Source organism: Coturnix japonica, chromosome 1 (genome assembly GCF_054131305.1).
Source record: "Coturnix japonica strain WE chromosome 1, WE-NBRP24, whole genome shotgun sequence".
NCBI lineage: Eukaryota > Metazoa > Chordata > Aves > Galliformes > Phasianidae > Coturnix > Coturnix japonica.
The window spans coordinates 173,799,839-173,820,601 of record NC_140663.1 but is presented as its reverse complement, the minus strand read 5'-3'; the positions used below and the strand labels follow the sequence as shown (position 1 = coordinate 173,820,601).

The following is a 20,763-nucleotide window of genomic DNA, read 5'->3' as shown; positions in this document are numbered from 1 at the left end:
CTCTCAATTTTAAATAGCAGCTACTTAAAACAATTGCATAGAATATATATATATATATGTATTTTAACAAACTTCAATTCTTTCACATATATAAATGTGCTAATTTTGCTGTTTTTCTTCTCACAAAGGGAAGAGTTTGACCTATGTTTTCCTGGGAAAACTGGTGGAGTTTTCATGTTGGTACCAGGCAGAAAAATGTCCTTATGCTGCCTTTGAAAAACATCATTTGAGCAGATGCTAGACATGGCAGTAGTTGTTTGTAAAATGCCGATGAAATCTATATGAATGTGATTTGAAAGTTTTTTTTCTAAGGAAAATTGTTTCCTTTCTGGAAATCATATGAGAAACTAAAGCCTTATTAAATGCCTTTCTTTCCCCAGCCACTTCAATAAGTACTAATTACGAGACATGAAAAGACATAAAGAGAAAGATTTACAAAGCGTATAATGAAATAAATGTAAAGGTTTTTTGGTTGGCTTTTGTCTTTCTCTCATGCACTGGCAAAAATACAAACCAGAATGAAGCTATTCTGCATAGTGTTTTGAGATGATAATGGTGTTTTTCAAAGCAGAATGTATAATGGAAAACATTTTGGCCAAGTTTGGACGAATCAAATGTTTACTGCTTGTAGCAGAGTACTGTAACTTCTAAGAGATATCCTATTCAATTCTGGAAGTACTGATGACTTGTTCCTAGGAAAGTATGGAAGTTGCAGAAGTTTTTTTTACAAAATTTAATTCACAGTATTTAAAAAAAAAACAAAAACACTCTACTTTAAAATGCAATCTTTTCTGTATTCTATTTGTTAAAATTGCTTTACTCTATTCAGCAACACTTTTTATCTGTAAATCAGGAAAAACGTACTGATCTCTGTTTTACAGATAGAGTATGAAAATCCAAAGAAACCATGAAGTGCGAATCACAGAAGAAGTATCTGCCAAGTAAGGTAGCTAACCCAGGACACTCAGATTGGAAAGCAGTTGCCATCATTTTTCTTCACCGTGGTAAGGTAATAGCTAGGGAACACTTGTGAAGATAACAAATAAATAAATAAATAGACAAACACACAAATAATAATAAAAAAATAGATGAAGTTAATCTATCAATATTTTTCTCAGTAAAATATCTCACACACAATCAGCTAAACATACATATCTTCCTTTGAGTAAAGAGGAACACCCAGACCTAATGGTGTGGACAGAATTTGGGCACTTGATATCCACCACAGTTTCATATAGAGCAAGGAGACACCATAACTCCATTTGGGTATTTTCTGAATACATCTGTGTTACTTGCACAGCTCTGAAGTTTTCTCCAGAGCCAGCTGCCTGCTGCAGAGGGGTTCCACACTGTCAGCACAACTGTTAGTCAAGTTAGCATTTGAACTTATGAGCTAAATGTAACCATAGAAAGCATACATGAGAATATGTATACAGCCCTACAAGCAATTCAAGTTAGGGAATACAGCATCTCCAGAAGGCTTTAGTTCTTTGCTCATTAGGGATGGGCAGCATGTGCAGGAAATCACCCAAATGAATCAGATACTCCATCCTCCTCATGCAATGTCTATTTCATTCTTTGGATGTAGTTTGGACTAACAAGCACCTTCATATTATCACATTTCCATATCCATGCAGACACAAATAGACTAGATAATATATTATGAAAAACATCTCTGAATATGTGCTAATGCTTTGCAACAGGCTGCCCAGGCTGGCATTGGAGCCATTGCACCTGAAGGAATTCAAGAAATGTGTAGATGTAGTAATTAGGGAAGTAATTTAGTGCACAACATTGATAGTAGTTGGACAACTGGACTAGATGATCTTAGGGGTCTTTTCCAACTTTACTGATTCTTTGATTCTATGTAATTTGGGAACGACAAACTACAAACTAGCCTGTTTCAATGATGAGAAGGTCACAAGAATCATGAATTACTATTTCGTGCTATTACACAGCACGAGAAAGCAATCTTGAACTTTTCAACAGTGTGCACTGAGTTCTACTCTGTGGTGAGAATTTGAACATTAAAATTTTCCCAGGACTGTAGATATTCATTCAGTAATCATCCATAGTAAATTGGTATCCTTCATCCTGTAATAATAACTGTGGTAAGTCTTCGAGCAGTAAGTGACCAATGGATCTATAAAAGAAAATAAGCAAACAAATAACAAGAACAAAATAATCTGAAATAAACACACTTTGTATTCCACTTAGAGGAATATTCCAGCTACTTCCATATGCAATCAAGATGCTACTTGAGTTCAGTTGGTTCTAACATGTTTTGTTTTTCCTAATGCTTCGACAACAGTGTTCCTTCATACCGTGTTTATTGTTAGGCACCTGCCCATAAAGAATTGTCAGTATCCCATTTATTTTATCTAACATTCACAAAGATATTGTCTCTGTTAAATCTCCAAAGTGAACAGAAATTCGGTCTGTAACTAAGGGAAATGCTGGATGCAAATGTCTAGAAATGTTTTTAAAGACTGTTAAATCATTTAGCCATAAGAAAACCATTTGAAGTGTGAGTGAAGCAGCTATCAGTAAGATAGCCTGCGAGTATCTGTTGCAATCAATTTTATCCCTTTGCATGACTCAACATCTATTTATCTTGTGCGTCTTGATTGATATTCAAACGACACAAAACTTTGCTAGAGATATAAAAATGTAGTGTCAGGATTTCTAAAGATCAAGCTGGGATTGGGTTCAGCTTCTTCAAAACAAATTCTTTCCTCCATTCTGCAGATGCAGTTTTTCAGGAATTATGTATGCTGTGAGGAACTTTGAAGTTAATAAATATTATCGTGTCAAATAAAATAAAATAAAGCTCTCTCAGTGAGACAAAGATCAACTTTACTACTATATAATATATGGCTTTAGCCCCTGGCAGTGAGTTCTGGGAGTTACAGCAGTTGAAAGAAATCTGAGAGCACAGCAGTGGATTGGATTAGAGTATCTAAGCTACAAAATAAAATGATCACTTAAAAAAGAAAAAAAGAAAAAAAAAAAAAAGAAAAAAAAACAGAAAACAGTTTATGGGTGAAATAGTTATGTAAATGTTCTTTTAAAACTCATGAGGAAGAAAATGCTGCACATCAAAAGTCTTCAAAACAAACAGTTTTAAAATGAATTTTAGAATTACTTGTTTGGGTTTTTTTAGGTTCATTTAAATCATACCAAATATGTAAACATTTTATTTCTTAATTATACATGGTAAGTTTCCATCTTAAGTCCTCTTTTTGCTGTCTAATTCTGTAAGAGCAAAAGCTAACAACCTCAACTTCCACATTATAACCTTCCTCAAGGTGAGAAAGGAGTATTCCTAAGGAAAATAAATATGCTTAGGAGGTGACATAGCTCCCTGTGAAGCAACAGCTAAAAAAAGCAACACATTTCAACATATTCAGGAAGGACAACAAGGAAAATTACCACTTGCAACTGCATAAAACACATAAGCCACTGTGCATAGTTCATCCATATAAAACAGGAGTGATGTTTCGAAGTTAAAGAAAGTACAAAGGTCTACTAAAATGACAACAAGGAGAGAATCGAGGGTTTAGGAAGTTAAGACTATTCAGCTGTAAACAGAAACCTGAAGGAGAATTTTTCAGTATTTAGATTCTGAAGGTAGTGATCACTACTCACAGATGTACTGAATACATTCTAGGGACAATGTGTGAAACTCATTCCAAACAGATAAAAGCAGCCCTTCTTTGTTAAATACGCATTGAAATTTTGGAATTTGTTGCTAGTGAAGATTGTGATGCAGGCAGCATCAGCAGGCTTAGAAAGGAACCACTAATTAGCAGCAGGTCCTCACAAAGTTGTTGAAGAGAACAGGCAGGGACTGCCCTCCTAATATATGATTGGTAGAAAATGAGGACAAAATGCTCCGTTTTTTCCTGAGCTTCCTCCTAAGTGTCTTCTATTGCCTCTTAGGCTAAATACTATTGATCTGATAATGAAGGACAGCTTTTCACAGAATCACAGATCACAGAATTACCCGGGTTGGAAGGGACCTCAAGGATCATGTAGTTCCAACCCCCCTGCCTAGCAGGGCCACCAAACATACACATTTACTAGATCAGGTTGCCCAGGGCCCCGTCCAACCTGGTCTTGAACACCTCCAAGGACGGGGCATCCACAACCTCACTGGGCAGCCTGTTCCAGGACCTAACCACCCTTCTAGTAAAGAACTTTCCCCTAACATCCAACCTAAATCTTCCCTCCTTCAACTTAAAACCATTTCCCCTAGTCCTGCTATTATCAGCCCTTTCGAAGAGTTTACTCCCCTCCTGGGAGTAAGTTCCCTTCAGGTACTGAAAGGCTGCAATGAGGTCACCCCGCAACCTTCTCTTCTCCAGGCTGAACAAACCCAACTCCCTCAGCCTGTCCTCATAGGGGAGGTGCTCCAGCCCCCTGATCATCTTTGTGGCCCTCCTCTGGACCCTTTCCAAAATCTCCATATCTTTTTTGTACTGAGGGCTCCACACCTGGATACTATTTTTTCCTGTAGGAAGTCAGGAATTTATCTCCTGATTCCTAAAAAGAAGTCCTAAGGAAACAGAGATGAAGTTGTACTTCTGGTCAAAGAAAGATTAACACATACACTCAACACTTATAACTGTCAATATTGTCTTATGCAAATGATTTCTTACTGGTTTGAAACTAACCTGAGAATCAACTTTTTGTGCAAATCAGAAAGTAAAAATAAGGACCTCTTCTTAGATGTTGTACAAGGGGACATGGTTTAGTGGGAAAATATTTGTGGTAGGGGGACAGTTAGACTGGATGAACCTTGAAGTCTTTTCCATCCTTGGTGATTCTATGATTCTATGATTAATGACCATCTTTTATCACTAAGTTTTGTTTTGCCATTATTGAGTAATAGTGTACTATTATGTAGAAAAGTAAAATAATTATCAACAAGAAAGGCAAAATCAACCAACACTAAGTTGTTTAAGAGTTTGTGTAAGTTGTTTAAAAGTTTGTGTAAGAAAGGGAAGGCAAAAAGACATTTCATGTTTCATGTTGCCAGAACACAAAACTTCCAACCAGTTTAACATCCTAGGCTACCATTTAACATCACCTTATGCTGTTCTGTACCATTGATATAGCACTAAATGTAGTATAGCAGATAGGTGAAAGACAAATGCTTATATTACGTAAATAGCCAACAGACAGTGAAGAGATTATGAAAATTACAAGCAGGAGAACATATCTGCCTAACATAGGTACTTAAATTTAGAAGAATTTGATTTCATCTGGAAAATCTTTCTGTGCACTTGATTTTCACACCATAAACAGAGAGTTAGGACAAAGGGCTAAGACTTCTTTCCCAGATAGTGTCTTTGTATTCATGAAGTTAATCAGAAAAGTTTGTCTGGCTCTCTGTTATTCAAACTCAGATTTATGCTGGGATTATTTAGTACCTGTATGGCCAGATTTTTATTTTAACTGTTGCTCTATAAACTGGTTTTCAAACTTCAAATTTGCAATGAAATGTGGGGTTAAACTCCCACAAATTTTTGCCTCTGACCTGTAACACTTTAACTCAGACATCAAGATTAGTAAACACTTGTGCATTTCTCCTAAAAAAAATGTAAATATTTGCATGCTCAGTGTTTAAGTGGTTAAATGTTCAGTGATGAAATGTTAAGATGTCTTCAAGTTTACACAAAGTTTAAAATTAAAATCAGCGTACTTTTATTTATTTATTTATTTTTAATGGCACCTGGAGCAGGGTGTAAAGAAAGACCTGATGTTATAAATGGAAAGAGAGATAGATGGGGGATTTCAGGAATGACAGCATTTATTCCAAATACACATATTTTTAACATTTAAAATAAGGAATGCCTTCAGATACATGATGTGATTATGTAATGACAGAATGGTATATGTTCCAGATTATTCTGGAATTTATGATTAGACTTAGAGGGGAGTCATTACTATGCTTTATTGGTGCACTCAGAAAGATAATCTATTCCTCTTTTGCAGCAAATGCTATTGTGAGAGTTATAGTGTTGGCTGTCATAAAGCAGACTGAATCAAATGCCATCCAAAGTTCAAATCACATGTTTCTTTCAGACTCAATAACATGTCCAACTGAACGAAGAAATGATTATTTAGAGAAAATAGAATGATAAGTTAAAATAGAGGGCAGATATTTTTCAGTATATATTTTCATATTTAAAAAAATAAATAAAATGAAATCACAAATATAAAGCAAGTAAAAAACTATTGAACAGTTAGAATACACTGAGCTTTTTATAATGAGTAAATTTAGATAATTTGAATCTAAAAAATTAAAACATCTGGTCAACAAACTCTCTAGACTAGAAATGTTGGTTTTCCAATATAATTTGAAGCTCTGGAAATGTTCTAGAATGAAGTTATATTTTGAAAGTGCATTTTGAAAGGATTTGCACTTCTATTTTTTCATATGGAAATCTATAAACCTCCTGATATATCACTCTCTTAGGCAAAATAACAGAAGTGTCAAAATAAAATTACATTATTAATAATTAAAACAATGTACTGCAATTAATGTTATTCTGCACTTGTAAAAAATTGAATTACATTGGTAACATTTTGGTATGATTACAAATTTGCATGATGAAAATAATTATGTGGCTGCAAAAGATTCTATAATACACTTGACCTGAAATCACACGATATCTTGAATGACTTGAACAATAAAAATCCACATTAAATGGGTTAAAAAGTTGTTATATAATAAGATTTAGAACACAGATCTAATCCAGAATCATTGTTAACGAGCTGCATTTCAAGTAGACAAGTAGACACATACTTGAGTCTTTTTTTTTTTTTTTTAAATTTTTTATTTTTGTTCTTTTTGGGTCTGTATTTTTTAATCTTTTTATCTTTAATTGCTTTGGAATATATAAATACACAATAAAGCCACATATACAAAATACCCTAAATTTGTTGATGGCAAGATGCCTTGGGAGAAGTAAATAAAGAGGAAAAGTTATCCCTATAGCCTGTAAGCAAACTCTATGTATTTCAATGTAAAAACACACATCAAAAGCAAGAATGTAGGGCATGGTATTGCAATGGCTGCTTCTGTCTTGAAAGCTGTGATTTTGAAATGGTCATATCATGACAACAGGTAAGAAATTGAGAAGTAATTTTTGAGCACAACATTGTAACTCAAAAGATTAATACAATTCTATGATTATAAAAAACACCCTGAAGCATAAATATATACAAAACCAAAACAAACAAACAAACAAAAACACCAAAATGAACAAAACACATACACTAAAAGTCAACATCACAATATTTTTCAAAGTTATAACACCTGCTGTAATTCTGTACATAGTTCTGTTTTCCATTTGTTAAGGATGCTAAAACTCTTGAAAAAGATTCTAAAAAAAAGTCACTGTATGTTTGATGGACTGGAAAATATGCGTAACAATGAAAAAGGGGATGAGATCAATCCAGTTAGCTTATCACACAGACCACAAGGAAAAGTCTCAATCACATGCCATAGGAACCTGTAAGAGAAATATAACTTTGATGATAAACCTTCAGTCCAGAACAAACTAAAAATATATCCTGGAAGGTAGATAAGTTTAGACTAGAAATAAACTATACTTTGTTAATTAAGCAAATATTACAACTCGTGATCAGGGGTTAACTGACTTGAAAGAACTGAAGTCTTTATTCAGTGATTCTTTTAAGAAAAACTTTGGTGATATTGCATCTAGAAAGATGATGGCCATCACTGTTAACAGCACTCTATACCTGAAAAAAAGAATTTCTCACAATTAAATAACTTCCAGTGATATTCATTTATCCACTGTGCTACATCATTTGCCATTTCAAGGTAATTTGTAGACCACAGAGACTCTTAGAACTTCCTCTTCCTTGTCTTTACCGAAACAGTGTTGAATAACGAATCTTATTTTATCCTTTTTAATCTTTTCCTGTATCTAAACGCTTAAGTCTTGTCACGGATACACAATATTATCCAGCCACATTTGCCTCTCCTCAACAAGGACATCTTTTCCTATCACCCTTATCATTACTGCAGAACTTATCAGTGAGATCAAAATAACTGTCACTCCCACAACTTGCTGATTCTGAAGATTTTACAAGGTGATATATATAGTAAAACAATTTGATATATCTGGCCATGTAAAATATTATCTATACTAAATGAAATACACAGTGTTCTATTTGAATACATACAGCTTCATATAATTTACTTGCATACTTACTGTTATCAAGTCTACCGTGTCAGAAATTGACTACTGATTGCTGTCACTTGAATAATAAGGTCATCTTTCTGATAAGTGCTCAAGCTACACTAAATTTCCAAATAGGGCATTCCAAATGTGTAAAAGGCCAGATCTACTCTGGCAATGATTTCTTGTTAAGTCTTCTGGTGAATGAGTCTGCAAGTGGAAAGTCATTTCCAGTTAATTCCAATTTCCTGTTCTATAAGAGAAGTAAGAAGAATATAGTTCCTCAAAGACAGATTTTGATTGGAAATGTAATGCCAGTTCCCTCAAAACACTAAATCCAGGAAAATATTTTTGAATAAATTATTATTAAGAAAAAGTGCATGAACAGGTACAAGCCAAAACATCTTGACTGCATTTTGATAACTTACCAGTCAGATTCATCTACTTGAATCAGCCATCCTACTGTACTATCATTAATCTCTAATTTCCCAATCTGAAACTACACATGCCACCAATCCACATAGAATCACCATTTTCTGAGAAGATACCAGCAAGAAAGATGGTCTTCACTTAGTCATTTCAGGTTACACCATACATGGTACAAAACAAAGCAGCGAAGGATATAAATTGCATCAGAGTTGGAAAATTAAGACAGATTTTTGAGCTTCTCCTCCAAACTACCACGATTCTGTGATTCTATGTACACAGATAGAACTAACTTCCAATTGTTCCTTTCCCATGTTATAATGGAATGTTATCTTTCATTTCACGGCTTCATACAGCTAAAAACGAATCCAAATTCCCAATAGACAAGTGTTATGTAGCATCTCATAACTATGAATCTCTTCCTCTTTAGGTAAAATGGTTTTCAAACTCAGTAGTTTTCAAGCAGTAATTTTTCTGATACCATTAAAAGAAAGCTTTCCTATCTGTTAAAAATTGAAATCTAATTACAATAAAAGTTAAACTTGACTATTTAAATGCATATATACTTTTCCCTGACTACTGCAATAAACGCTTCCAAACTGAACCATTTCTTATTTGTTTGCCTCTTGTAAGGAGAATGATTTGAAACAGAGATTTTAGTTTTCAAGCTTTTAAATGCTCTGAAGGCTGCACGTACTTTTCCCCAGTTAAATTTTTTATTCATATATAATGATTTGCCTCCAAGAGAGAATGATCTAAGTGCATGCTCATATGCCACAAAGCAGGAAGTGTCTTATCATCTCATTCTTGGAAGAAGGGATATTGTCTTTTCTTATGTCTAGAAATGAGCTTCATGGAATCCTCAATTACTTTTAAGTAGCTTGGAAAATACTCAAGAACCTCCAGAACTCTATTTACACATTTTAGCTATTTCTGAGTGTTAGTGTTATTTCTTAGTAGCCAAAATCAGTTATAGATTTGTTTAACATCTACATGTTTTACAAATACTTAAGCAAAAATAGTCTCTCTTAGATTCATGTACAAAAACACACATAGGTTAAATGAGGCTCCACTCCCCCACAGCCAGGTTTAGCAAAAACTGTGTTGCTACAGTGTCATTTCCTGGAATAAAATATAGATAAGACCTCAGTATAGTATCTTACCTCCAAGAAATGTTCTTGCTGAGAATCCTGATCAAAATGATTTGGACACTTAATTATATGAGGTCACAGTGCATGAGTAGACATAGCAGAAAAGTGACATCCAGCATTTTAGGATTCTGCTCTTATTTGTACCACAGTCATGCAAGGTTTCTTTGCAAATTCTCCCATTCCCAGTTTATTCTGATATAAAATGCAGGTATTAAGAGCACCACATCGTGTAAGGCACCCTCAGACTTCTCAGTAATTATTAACGCAGAAATTCTGTATATTCATTAATTTTTTAGCTACCCAAAAGCAAACTCTTTAAACTGACATGTGTGTGAAGTGAAGGTAATGAAAACAGCAGAGTAGAATCCCGACCTTCAGAACATATCTACATTGTATTTGGGATAAGATCCAAGCTCACTGAAAAGAATTGATGGTAGCCCAGTGCCTCTCTCACATATTGCTACTACAGTGATTGTGCAGGCAAAGGCAGCAGCCATTATTTCCTCAGCATCAGCTTAAATGCAGCCACAGCTTCATCCAATACAAGATTTGTCTGATTTCCTCTCTCTTTGAGATGTCATCATGGAAACGGTCTTGATTACTTAATGTTCCTTAAAATGGTACCAGCTTAGCTAATCAATGTTATTTTGTTGTTAAGCAGGATATTTTTCCTTTCTGAAATAATATTGATTACCTAATTACTGCCATTAAAAGCACCCCAAACCAACACACATTTAAGGCAGTGATAGCACAGCTGCTATTGAAACTCTCACCAGTTATCTTATTCTATTTCTACTCAGTTTGCAGAGCTTCTCTATTTTTAAACAACTTCAGTTCACTCTCTGTCCTAATATTTAGCAACTTTTCCCTCCCAGCTACCACTAACAAGCAGTGTGAAGTTAACAAGCATTATAAGCAGTGATACAAGACACAAATAAAGTTATATGGTGGTGGATATAGACACAGCACCTGTTTCTAATTTTTTAAGTGTAAAAATTAATCCCACCTCATTCATACTTATTTTAGAAAGCATTTGACAACAGGAAAAATTATAAAATTGGCAGGAAACTAAGAATTGGGTGTTGAGAATTAACAACTTCAAACTGTGAATTAGAATATATATGTGTATCTTTATATATATTTCTGTTGCATCATTAGGATCTACAGCTGTATTTATGCTCAGTGAAGTATTCTTCTGTTTATATTTAGCCATAAAATTACACATACTTAAAGCTCTGATACCTTCTTAAAAAGGAAACAGCCAACCTGTCTACCTTTGTAGTCATCTGAGGTTTAACTAGATATTCAGAACTCTTGTAGGATTTGTTCTAAATGATATATTATCCTCTTTTTTCTTACTTTTCACTGTGAGTTAAAAGTGAATGGCAACGTACAAAGGATTACATACATATATCTACATATGTCGGCATGTGCATATGCTTTGATGTATAGTGTGTTATATATCTGCATCCTTCTTTTGGAACATCTGTGTACAGATATTGGAGTCATAGTAAATTTTTAGTTAGTTCACAGCATTTATTTTAGCAATCGTTTCACACTGCAGAAACAACATGCAAAAAACACGTGTTGTATTACATCAGACAAGCTTCTAATTCTCAGCTGCACCAATGATGGGATGTGTACATGACCAGCATCAGTCTCATGAAAGCCCAGTAACTTTTAGGAAAAGAAATGGTAACACTCTTTGAAGAAGCTAGGAAAAAAATACAAAAGAAAAGGCCTTAAAGCTGCAGCATTCCTATAAAAGGTAAGTAGAAATGATCTAATATCTTCTTGTGAGCTGTGACACATTTTCAAGTGTGAGTAACTTCATTGTCCAATATGTCATAAATGCTTTAAAGCAATGTCATGGTTTTGTAATTTTGTAATTTTACTATCAGTATTCCACATCATAACATCATGTAAAGCATGGATACTTCTATTGAATGTGCAGTCCACAGAAGAAGACTACATATCCCAGAGAACAACATGGCCAGAGATAAGTCACGGGACCAGGACACTATATAATCTTATTCCCAGGCTGGAGTGTTCTTCTTCTCTTGAACTTCTTGGAGAGTGGGAAGCATTCCAGCCGTGTCACCTAGAGTTCACAGTAGGCCTCTCGGTTTTTGGGGACTCTCTCTCTCTGTTTCATTCGATTTGTTAGCCTCAGTTATATTATATTGTATTATCTTGCATTTCGATATCATATTTAGTAAAATAAGTTTTTCCTCCTTAGATTGCCGCTGTTTTTATCCCATTCCCCTTTTCCCCCTCCTTTCCGGGCCCTGGGGGGCCCTACGGGGTGGCTTCCCCTGTCATGGGCATAGGTAAATCTAAGTAACCCGTGACAAGCAAGTAAAAATGCAGTCAAAGATGGACTCAAGAAGAGTTTTTCCCACTATATGGCATAAGACATAGAAGGTGGTGTGATAATTAAAGGAAGCATTTCACATCAGCTGAGGTCCAAACTCTATAAATAAATATCAATGGATGCCTCTTGCTTATGCAGCTTAGCATAATAGCTTCACTAAGTTTTCATGCCTGCTACTTTCTGTTGGCTTCTGAGGGAGACAGAAAGCCCTGCATATGTGGGTCATACTTTACTGCATCAGCTTTGCATACTCCAGCAAGAGGGACTGAAGAGCCCTTGTAAGCAGCGTGAAGAGCCTGTAAGCATCCTGAATATGACCCTGAAGGATAAGATTGAACACAGAAATATAGAAAAATTGAGAAGAAGAAAGGAACATTGAAAAGATTTCCAATTGGATATTGCTAGCAATTATACAGCTCCTCCTACCCAGACTCAGCAATGGCTTTCAATACAGTCATTAAGATCCATTCGTTGATGAGCAACATTGTAGTCACTAAACTGATTTAAATTTGGTGTAAATTTATTTCAGTTCAAACAAAATCTTTTGATTCTTAAATTTTGTCTTTGCTGGAGAAGCAAGTTAAGCATTAATCTACCATAACATGACAGTATTTTCCTATGATACAGTCACATGACTGATACCAAATAATTCACAGAACAACCCATAGTACCATAAAAGAGCATGGGAGAGGAATGAGGACAAAAAAAAAAAAAAAAAAAAAAAAAAGTTATATTTTTTTTACTTGGTACAATTTTTCCTGCCAAGAATGGACTGAAGCTCAAATAACTTCTTGCTACGGTACCTGGCATGCTGCCTTGTGTTCCTGCTCCCAAGCAGCATCAGCATGCTGGCTGCAATCTACTTCAAAAACAAGTGGGGTCCAAAAATATCCTACTCTCTAAACAGGCTGTGTATGTGTGTGCATGCCTGCACGTGGGATTTATGCAAAAATCTTGTAAAAATATTCTGTTTCATCAAAAGTCTCATTTACATACATTTCTTGGACACTGTAGAGGCTGATTAACATGACGTATCGCAATTCAGAAGGAATGTTGACTGAAGCATTTTAGGAGCCTGGGATGCAGAAACATAAGGTAGATAAGCATATGGAGCTCAATGAATGAAACAGGAGGCTGCCTATTCTGCTGTGATTTATGTTCCTCAACTTGTTAGTACTTGATGGCTTTCTGAGATAAAAACTTTAGAAAAACCTAGTACAATGAAAAAAAATATTAGAGAGCTTTCTTCATACATCTTTGATATGGCCAACTACATCTTCCATCAACTTTAATAGAGATGAGGATTTAGAATGTCATAACTTACCTCTACCTTTGAAACTAGATTGATGTTAAGATTTTCCATCTTTTATTTAATTCCCTTTATGTAATTTGGTACTGATATTTGGCCATAGTTATAAAATATGGAGATTCAAATAATTGCTCCCATACTGAATTCTGCATCACTGAAACAATGTAAATGCCACTCTATTGACAAGTCCAGATCCCCAGTTAGTGGAAATATTTGCTAGTAGCCTTTCTGAAAGGAAATCACCTTATTCATTATTCACACTGCTATAACTCAGCAACTTTCCAGCAAGGAAACAGCATTTCCCTGCAGTGAATTACTCATCCTCACACTCAGCAACACCCACAGCAGTTATTGGTTTGCATGGGCTGATAGTTCAGAGCACAGAGGACAAAGAGGAAGATACTCACCATTCTAGTGTCCAATTATCAGCTGGTGGGAGACCAAATTCTTCACTGTTATGGCATATGAGTGTGTTTATACTTTTACAGACAGAATATTACACTGAGTTTTTTGTTGTTGATTGTTTTGTAGCAGTTTCTGTTTTATTTTTATTTCTTTTTCTATTTTAGGGCAAATATTTAATAATTGACACCCACACATCCTTCCTGAGAGTTGTAATTTGTAAATATTGGAACAGTTCTAAAGGGGCAGAATAATGATCACTGGATCAGTTACGAGCTTCTGCTCCTCAGAGGATCTCTGTGACATGGTTCTAAGATTTTTTAGTTTCTCTCAGGATATAATTTAACAAGGACCTTTCTTAAAGCAACTTGTGATGCCCTAAACACCTAAGCCATGTACACCTATGGAGTGTATCCAGAAAGAGGCTGTTTCTCTTCCATTAAAGTCACCCATTCATTCATAAATAGCTGGGTTCAAAAGTCAAATAGATTTTGCAGCATTTCAAGGTAGGCTGTGATTGTTCTAACACTGACACCACTAAAATACAGATATACCTAAAAGTTAAGCAGTAATCCCCTAAAGTAAGAACTAAGATTACCTTTAGGTCAGTAGAGAGAGAGGCCATCTCTGCTCTGAAGCTCTCACTGCAGGAAGATTCACGTCTTCCATAGGCGCTTTCAATGGCCTCATGTCTACTCTGTAGTATAAAACTAAGCTCCCATTTGAGCCAATAATGGTTTGGTCAATATAGTTAGAAAAGCCTAGAAAGCTATTTATCAGACTAGACAGATATTTTATTTTATTTTTATTTATTTATTTATTTTTAGGAATGATCTAGAGTTGCATGCTACAATTGGCTTCTGATTGGAAGTTAGCCCTGACATTCAATACTCTCCATGATTTTCAGCTTCCCAGAGAGAAATTTCTAGCTCTATTAGGACACCTAGAGGTTATCTGAAACATTTTTGGAATGTTTCTTATAGACTTATAGGAGACTCTTTCCTTCTGTGGTGACAGCTGGAAGCTAAGTTGGATTTCTTTAAACTTCTGAAATATTACCATATAATTACAATTAGAATCATAGAATACCCTGAGTTGGAAAGGACTTACAAGAAGCCAATTCCTGAGTCCACATAGGATCACCCAAAATTCATATCATATTTCTCCATCAGTTTGGTACTGTGATCATTTCCATAGGGAATCTGTCCCATTGCTCACTACCCTCCTAATACCCAATCTGAACCAACATGAACCTGAATTAGACAACTCAGCCTTCTACATCTACCATATCTGAGGTTTTCTAGAAGGGTAGATCCTACATCAGTTTCTGGACAATAAATAAATAAATAAATGAAATGAAAATTTAAAAAATCAAAGCATTACAGAAAAAGCAGGAATAGAAAAGATTAGACAAAGGCAAGCCTGGATTCCACCTACATCTCCTATTCATGCTCTTTGGGATGTGGCATACATATAACTCAAAGCAGTACAAGGTAGGAATTACCAGCCATCAGAAGAACTGGAACTGACAGTTGGACTAGATGATCATAGAGGTCTTTCCCTACCTTAATGATTCTATGATTGTATGAAACACCAAAAAATCTCTCATTACCTTCAAGTATATAATGAAGAGATTAGAGTGAATTTTGCTATTGTCTTTTTTCCTTCTATACAGGGATTTTCTATGCAAGGTTGTAAAACCCATCTGAGAAAGAATTCAAATTCCTTCATTTCCAGAGCATTCCTTAAAGTACTAGTAGACTACACTTATGGGAGATATGAATTTAGACACACAGGCTAAATTAGATTTAAAACTCAGGTCTCCCACAGTAAGGAAAAACATTCCGTTTATTTGCCAATATAAAAAACAGGCATGGTCATCCAGCAAAGACAACTACAGATGAATTTAGTGTAGTATTAGTCAGGTCTGAGGCTTTAGGATTCCCTGGGGATTTGACTGCATTTGAATAGCTTTAAGCCTGTATAATTAAGCCCTAAATGGGCTCTTCATGGGCCCTAGAAGGCTACACGTTCAACATGAGCATCTAATGGTAACAGAAACCTACAGTTAACTCAAAAGGAACATTCAGGGTGAACAGGGAGACATGTAGAGAGTTTACTTATGAGTCTAAGCAGCCCTATGATTGTAGAGAATTGTATCAGGCCTCGGATCTGATTTTCTTTATGTACCAGCTTTATCTTTAATATTCTGCCCATGAGAGAAAGAAGAAAAGGAGTGGGTCTTACACTTTGTCATTCCTGTAGATGTACAGGTTGTAAGCTCACTGACTAGCTTGCAAAATGTTATAATCTAGAGCAAAATGATCGAGAAGTTATGGAGATTGATCAATTAAAACTATTTTCACTTTTTTTTTTTTTTCCATTAAATTTATGTCAAGTAGGACAGAATTTGAGAAGAAGTCATAAACATTGCCTAAACTTGGTTTTCTGATGAGACTTCTGCCAAGAAAGAAGTATGCCCTTACTGAAGTATATTACCATGGCTAGTCTGTGGATAGAAGCTGAGCTTAATACTGCTAACAGCTTCTGGAGTGTTTCCTTAAAATATGCAGTAGTTGCATTTCTCCATGTATATAAGCCTCCACGTTTCCATTAATAAAAGCACAGCAAGGGTGAATACAGGTTGGGAAGGGCTCTAAGTGCAGGCTTTTGTGTCTAGGGTAGAAAGGAGATGAAGACAAAATTATTATGCGCAGAAGTTTCCACTCTTATTTATTGCCCAGAGCACCGGAGGGCACCCACTAGGTCCTACACCAGCTCACCATGCTGGTTGTCACCACTGGGTGTCTCACTGCCTCACTTTTCAGGAAGGTGAAGACAGGAATGACCCTTCTTGTAGCTGAGTGACAGCAGCAGAACAAATTCAAGACACAAGAGCAGTTTACAAAAAGATAGGTTTGGGTCTGTAAGTTATGGGGGAAACACAAGTACTTGGCCTCAAGGCCCAGAAAAGATTGTCATGTGGACAACACTGAATAGGATTTGAAAGTTCTGCAGAGGATTTCTGCCATTTTTTGCAGCCACATTTGCTGCACATTGTCATGCTGTCATGCTACTGTGAACTCACATGGAATGCTCTCTGTTAAAGTTCACATCAGCTCCACTGTTCATGCAAGAAATTTATTGGCTCTGAAAGGGTTAACAGGGAAAGTTACTTCTGAAGACATAATATGCCTGAAACCATGTGTTTTTATGACATTACTTTGCAAAAAAGAAAAAAAAAAAAAAAAAAAAAAGCCATCATATTGAAATGTTAAGGAAAGACACATTTAACATGAGAGTAGTAGCCAGGGAATCTTAAAGTTAATCCAGCGTGTTGCTGCAAAAAGGCTTGCCATCTGGATCCTAGTTTGCTACAGCATTGAGGCTTTGTGGCATTTTCTTCCCTTCATCTTAATTTCCAGCTATCATTCATTACAGAACTGAAAAAGCTGTGCAGCTCTCCAGTGTTAGAGCACAGAGTGATAGAAGACCCTCTCAGAAATCCCTGTTGAATCATGTAAATACACAATTATTTCCTACAACTCTTCAGTCTCTGTGTCACTACCTCTTTAATTCACAAGTGTCAGCGTGCTCGGAAAGTACACAAAAGCAGGCTGTTTTTTTTTTTCCTGGTAGAAGGATGAATGTTCTGTCATCTTCATCAATCACTCCAGACCCAAATAATATTTCACGAACCATTTCAAAATCCCCTTTACCTCTGGTCTTACAGCAGCTAAAGGGATCTCTTTGCATAAAACACCTCGAGACACTAGAGGGCCGGTCAGCTTGCAAAACGCAGTGCTGAGAGACCGTAACTTAACAAAATGCATCTTACCCTCCACATGTTAGAACCAGCTAGCAAAGCAGCATAGGAAATGCATCAGCAGTTTTATATGATCGACAAATCTGCTTTGAAGAGGAGCAGGGTGAGGTGGCCATGAGGGCGAGATGAATTACACTCCCTTCTGCAGAAGGGTCAGAAGGGAGGCAGCATGGGGGCTGAGCATGGGATGTGTTAAAGCAGCCAAGAAGAGCTTATTTATCCATAATAGAATGAAACAGAGAGGTTTGGGGAGGTGTTGAGCTTTGAGGGCTTGTTTGTTGTTGTTGTTTATTTGTTTGCTGTTTATATGTTTGGTTTTGTCTCTCTTCACTTTAGTGGAAGGAAGGATAAAACATAGTTGCTCTCAGATACCTGCAGCTTGCATACAGGCAGTTTTTTGTGCCTAGTGATTGACAAAAAAAAAATAAATAATAATAATATCAGTTTTGGCTGTTTTTCTTGGAGTAGAACAGCTTTAAAGGAATGGGTCCATGTCACAAAAATTCACACCATGCCAAGGGAAAATGAGATTTTACACCAGTTGGCATCCATGTAACCAACTTCAGTTCACGTAAGCAACTTCCACCTGATTTTAGGAAGGTAATCTGATTTCCTCTCCCTGCAAATAGAATTTGACTCATCAAGTTGTTTTCATTACATTTATTTAAGTGCAACTTTATGCCTATAGTCCCTATAATGAGCCACAGCAACAGGAAGAAAACAAAACAAAACCAGAAAGTTTGCATTAAATGCTAGGCTGATTCACATGGCATTCAAAATGAAGACAGATGAATGGAACAAGCAGTTTTTCTCTGCCCCCTTCCACAAGGAGGAGACAGTGAATGACGGCCCACTGCTGGCTGAGGGTTGGAGCATCCCTGCCACTCTCGGGCTGACCTTGGCACTGAAGAACAGCACTGTCCAGCCTGAGCGAGGACGAGCTGCCCTGCGTAGTCAAAATGTAATTATACGGAAGCCACTGCAATCTAGGATGATTTAGGTTTTTTAGCGATATAATTCTGGGCACACAGAGACAGGCACACATGCTGCTTCACTGTTTTCAAGACAATTCTACTACCTGCAGGGGAGGATGGTCTCTGCTGCTTGTATAATTTTGATAAATTACAAATGGGAATTTTCCTGGGGGGAGATTAATCAAATCACTTTCTGCCCTTACAGTACAGTGAATACAGTGGGCTTCTCTGACCTTAGCAACATCCCAGAATATGTTTTCATTCATTTCAAATCCAGGACTTACCAAGTCAGCATTTTATTATAATAACATAAGCAATGTCTTGGAGACAATCAGAAGCAAATCTGTAGCATTCAGGCAATAATGTCCCATGAGAAAGCAGTGTTTAAACTGCACCTTATTGTCATCACTGATGACCTGTTAGCAAAACAATCCACAAGTAAAAGCAACAGATCAAGTTGGCTGCAAGTGAATGAGAGATGCTGACAGATCTTAACTGCAGAACACGGAGATCTGTATCAAGTTTATATCAGGAAGCATTCATATGCAGCTTATCAAAATATCTCAACCTGCCAAACTCTTTTATCTAAGTTCCCACCCCCTTGAAAAGTCAGAATTATCATTAAAATGATAATAAAAACATCTTTGGAATAAAAATCCAAGCAGGATGAATATTCATTCTCTTCACAGCTGTTACATTTATGGAAACGCAATAACAGCAAACTTCTTGGATTTGGCAAAGAGTTTGTACCAGATGAATGCATGCCAGTAAAAGAACTTAAGCGCAATGAAAAGCTTGGCTCACTCCTCTTTTCTAAGGAAGTGTGTTGTAGTCCAGAGCATTTTGAAAGTTAATGAAAGACTTTTTTTTTTTTTTTTTTTTAATTTCAAAACATGTATGCAAATTGTTGCTGGCAGCGCACACACAGATCATATCTAATAAACACATCAATTTGAAAGCAACCTTCCATGTCCACAGTTAGGGAGCTGATGACTGGAAAGGTTGCCTCGATGGGAATAATAGCATTCTATTTGCTTGCGATATGAAATGCAGCCAGAGTTGTCATCTTCCTTAAAACTTTAATCTGGTCACATTATTTTGCCCCTTAACAAACAATCTGCATCATTTACTGAGGGAAAACAAAACAAAACAAGAAAGGTATGTGGCTATTTATTTCTGTAGCTAAAGACAGGCTCCAGCAGCCCACAGTGGAAAGCTGCATAGACCAGGAATGACTGCAAGTGAGATGCACAGAGAGAAACACTCAGCACAAGACATAAGATAAAGAAACTGCAACATACCTTCAGCACTGTGCTCCTTCCTTCCCAGCCAGACAGTCCTCAAGAACATACACTACCGATGGGACTGGGAAAGTAATTGTAAGTGTACTGGTAATAAGTAGATTCATGAAGCCAGATGTGACAGCCGGGTGTCACTAGGTCCGTTTTAAACTTGCCTCCAGTGCTGTCTCCCAGTTCCTCCAGACAGAATCAGACAGTTGCTGCTAGGATCAGAGCTGAAGAAGCAAGGGTGCTTTTTGACTGCAGTTGCTAATGCTCCACTTTCAGGGAAAGCGCAGAAGTATGTGTGTGCCTGCACTAACTGCACACACTCATCAGCCTGCTACAAGCAGGGAGATGTGATATGCATACTGAAAGAGCTGTGCAGGGAGGAGTAGTTCAGAAGCACACCCAAGCCTGCTCTGCCTGTAATTGCACCCTACTGACCTCCCTGGGCTGCATCACTGCTGGATATTTCATCAATAAGCCTATCAGTCAATAAGCAATAGATCTGAATAGTGCATCAGGAGGGAAGAGGAGGGAATAAAGGCAGCTCCAATCCTTCATGCAGCAAACTTTCGAGACAGCTGTTTTACATTTCTCTGTCCTTAACATTCCCTCTTCAAATGCTGTGGTCCACAGGTGAAAGGTTTTCATTTTAATTAATAATCCAAAAGAGAATTTCTTCAGCCATGATAAAGCATGTTTTTTTTTAACAAGAGTCCTTAATGAGAACTACTATTATTTCGGCAGTTACCAGAATACCAACAGATCCCAGCTGTGAAGATGGCCCCACAAAGAGAGG

The 20,763-nt window shown here is 36.5% G+C and overlaps 1 protein-coding gene across 2 annotated transcripts in view; it reads right to left on the bottom strand.

Annotated features, from left to right (window-relative positions):
• Positions 1–20,494, bottom strand: part of TENM4 (teneurin transmembrane protein 4) — a 1,507,827-nt gene extending 1,487,333 nt beyond the window's left edge. Inside the window, exon 1 of one of the 2 annotated variants that reach the window (XM_085509480.1) lies at positions 19,980–20,494. The gene's annotated coding sequence lies outside the window, so the exon portion shown is untranslated. The remainder of the gene's footprint in view (positions 1–19,979) is intronic. The other variant, XM_032442260.2, reaches the window with a different exon arrangement.
• Positions 20,495–20,763: the final 269 nt, after the last annotated feature.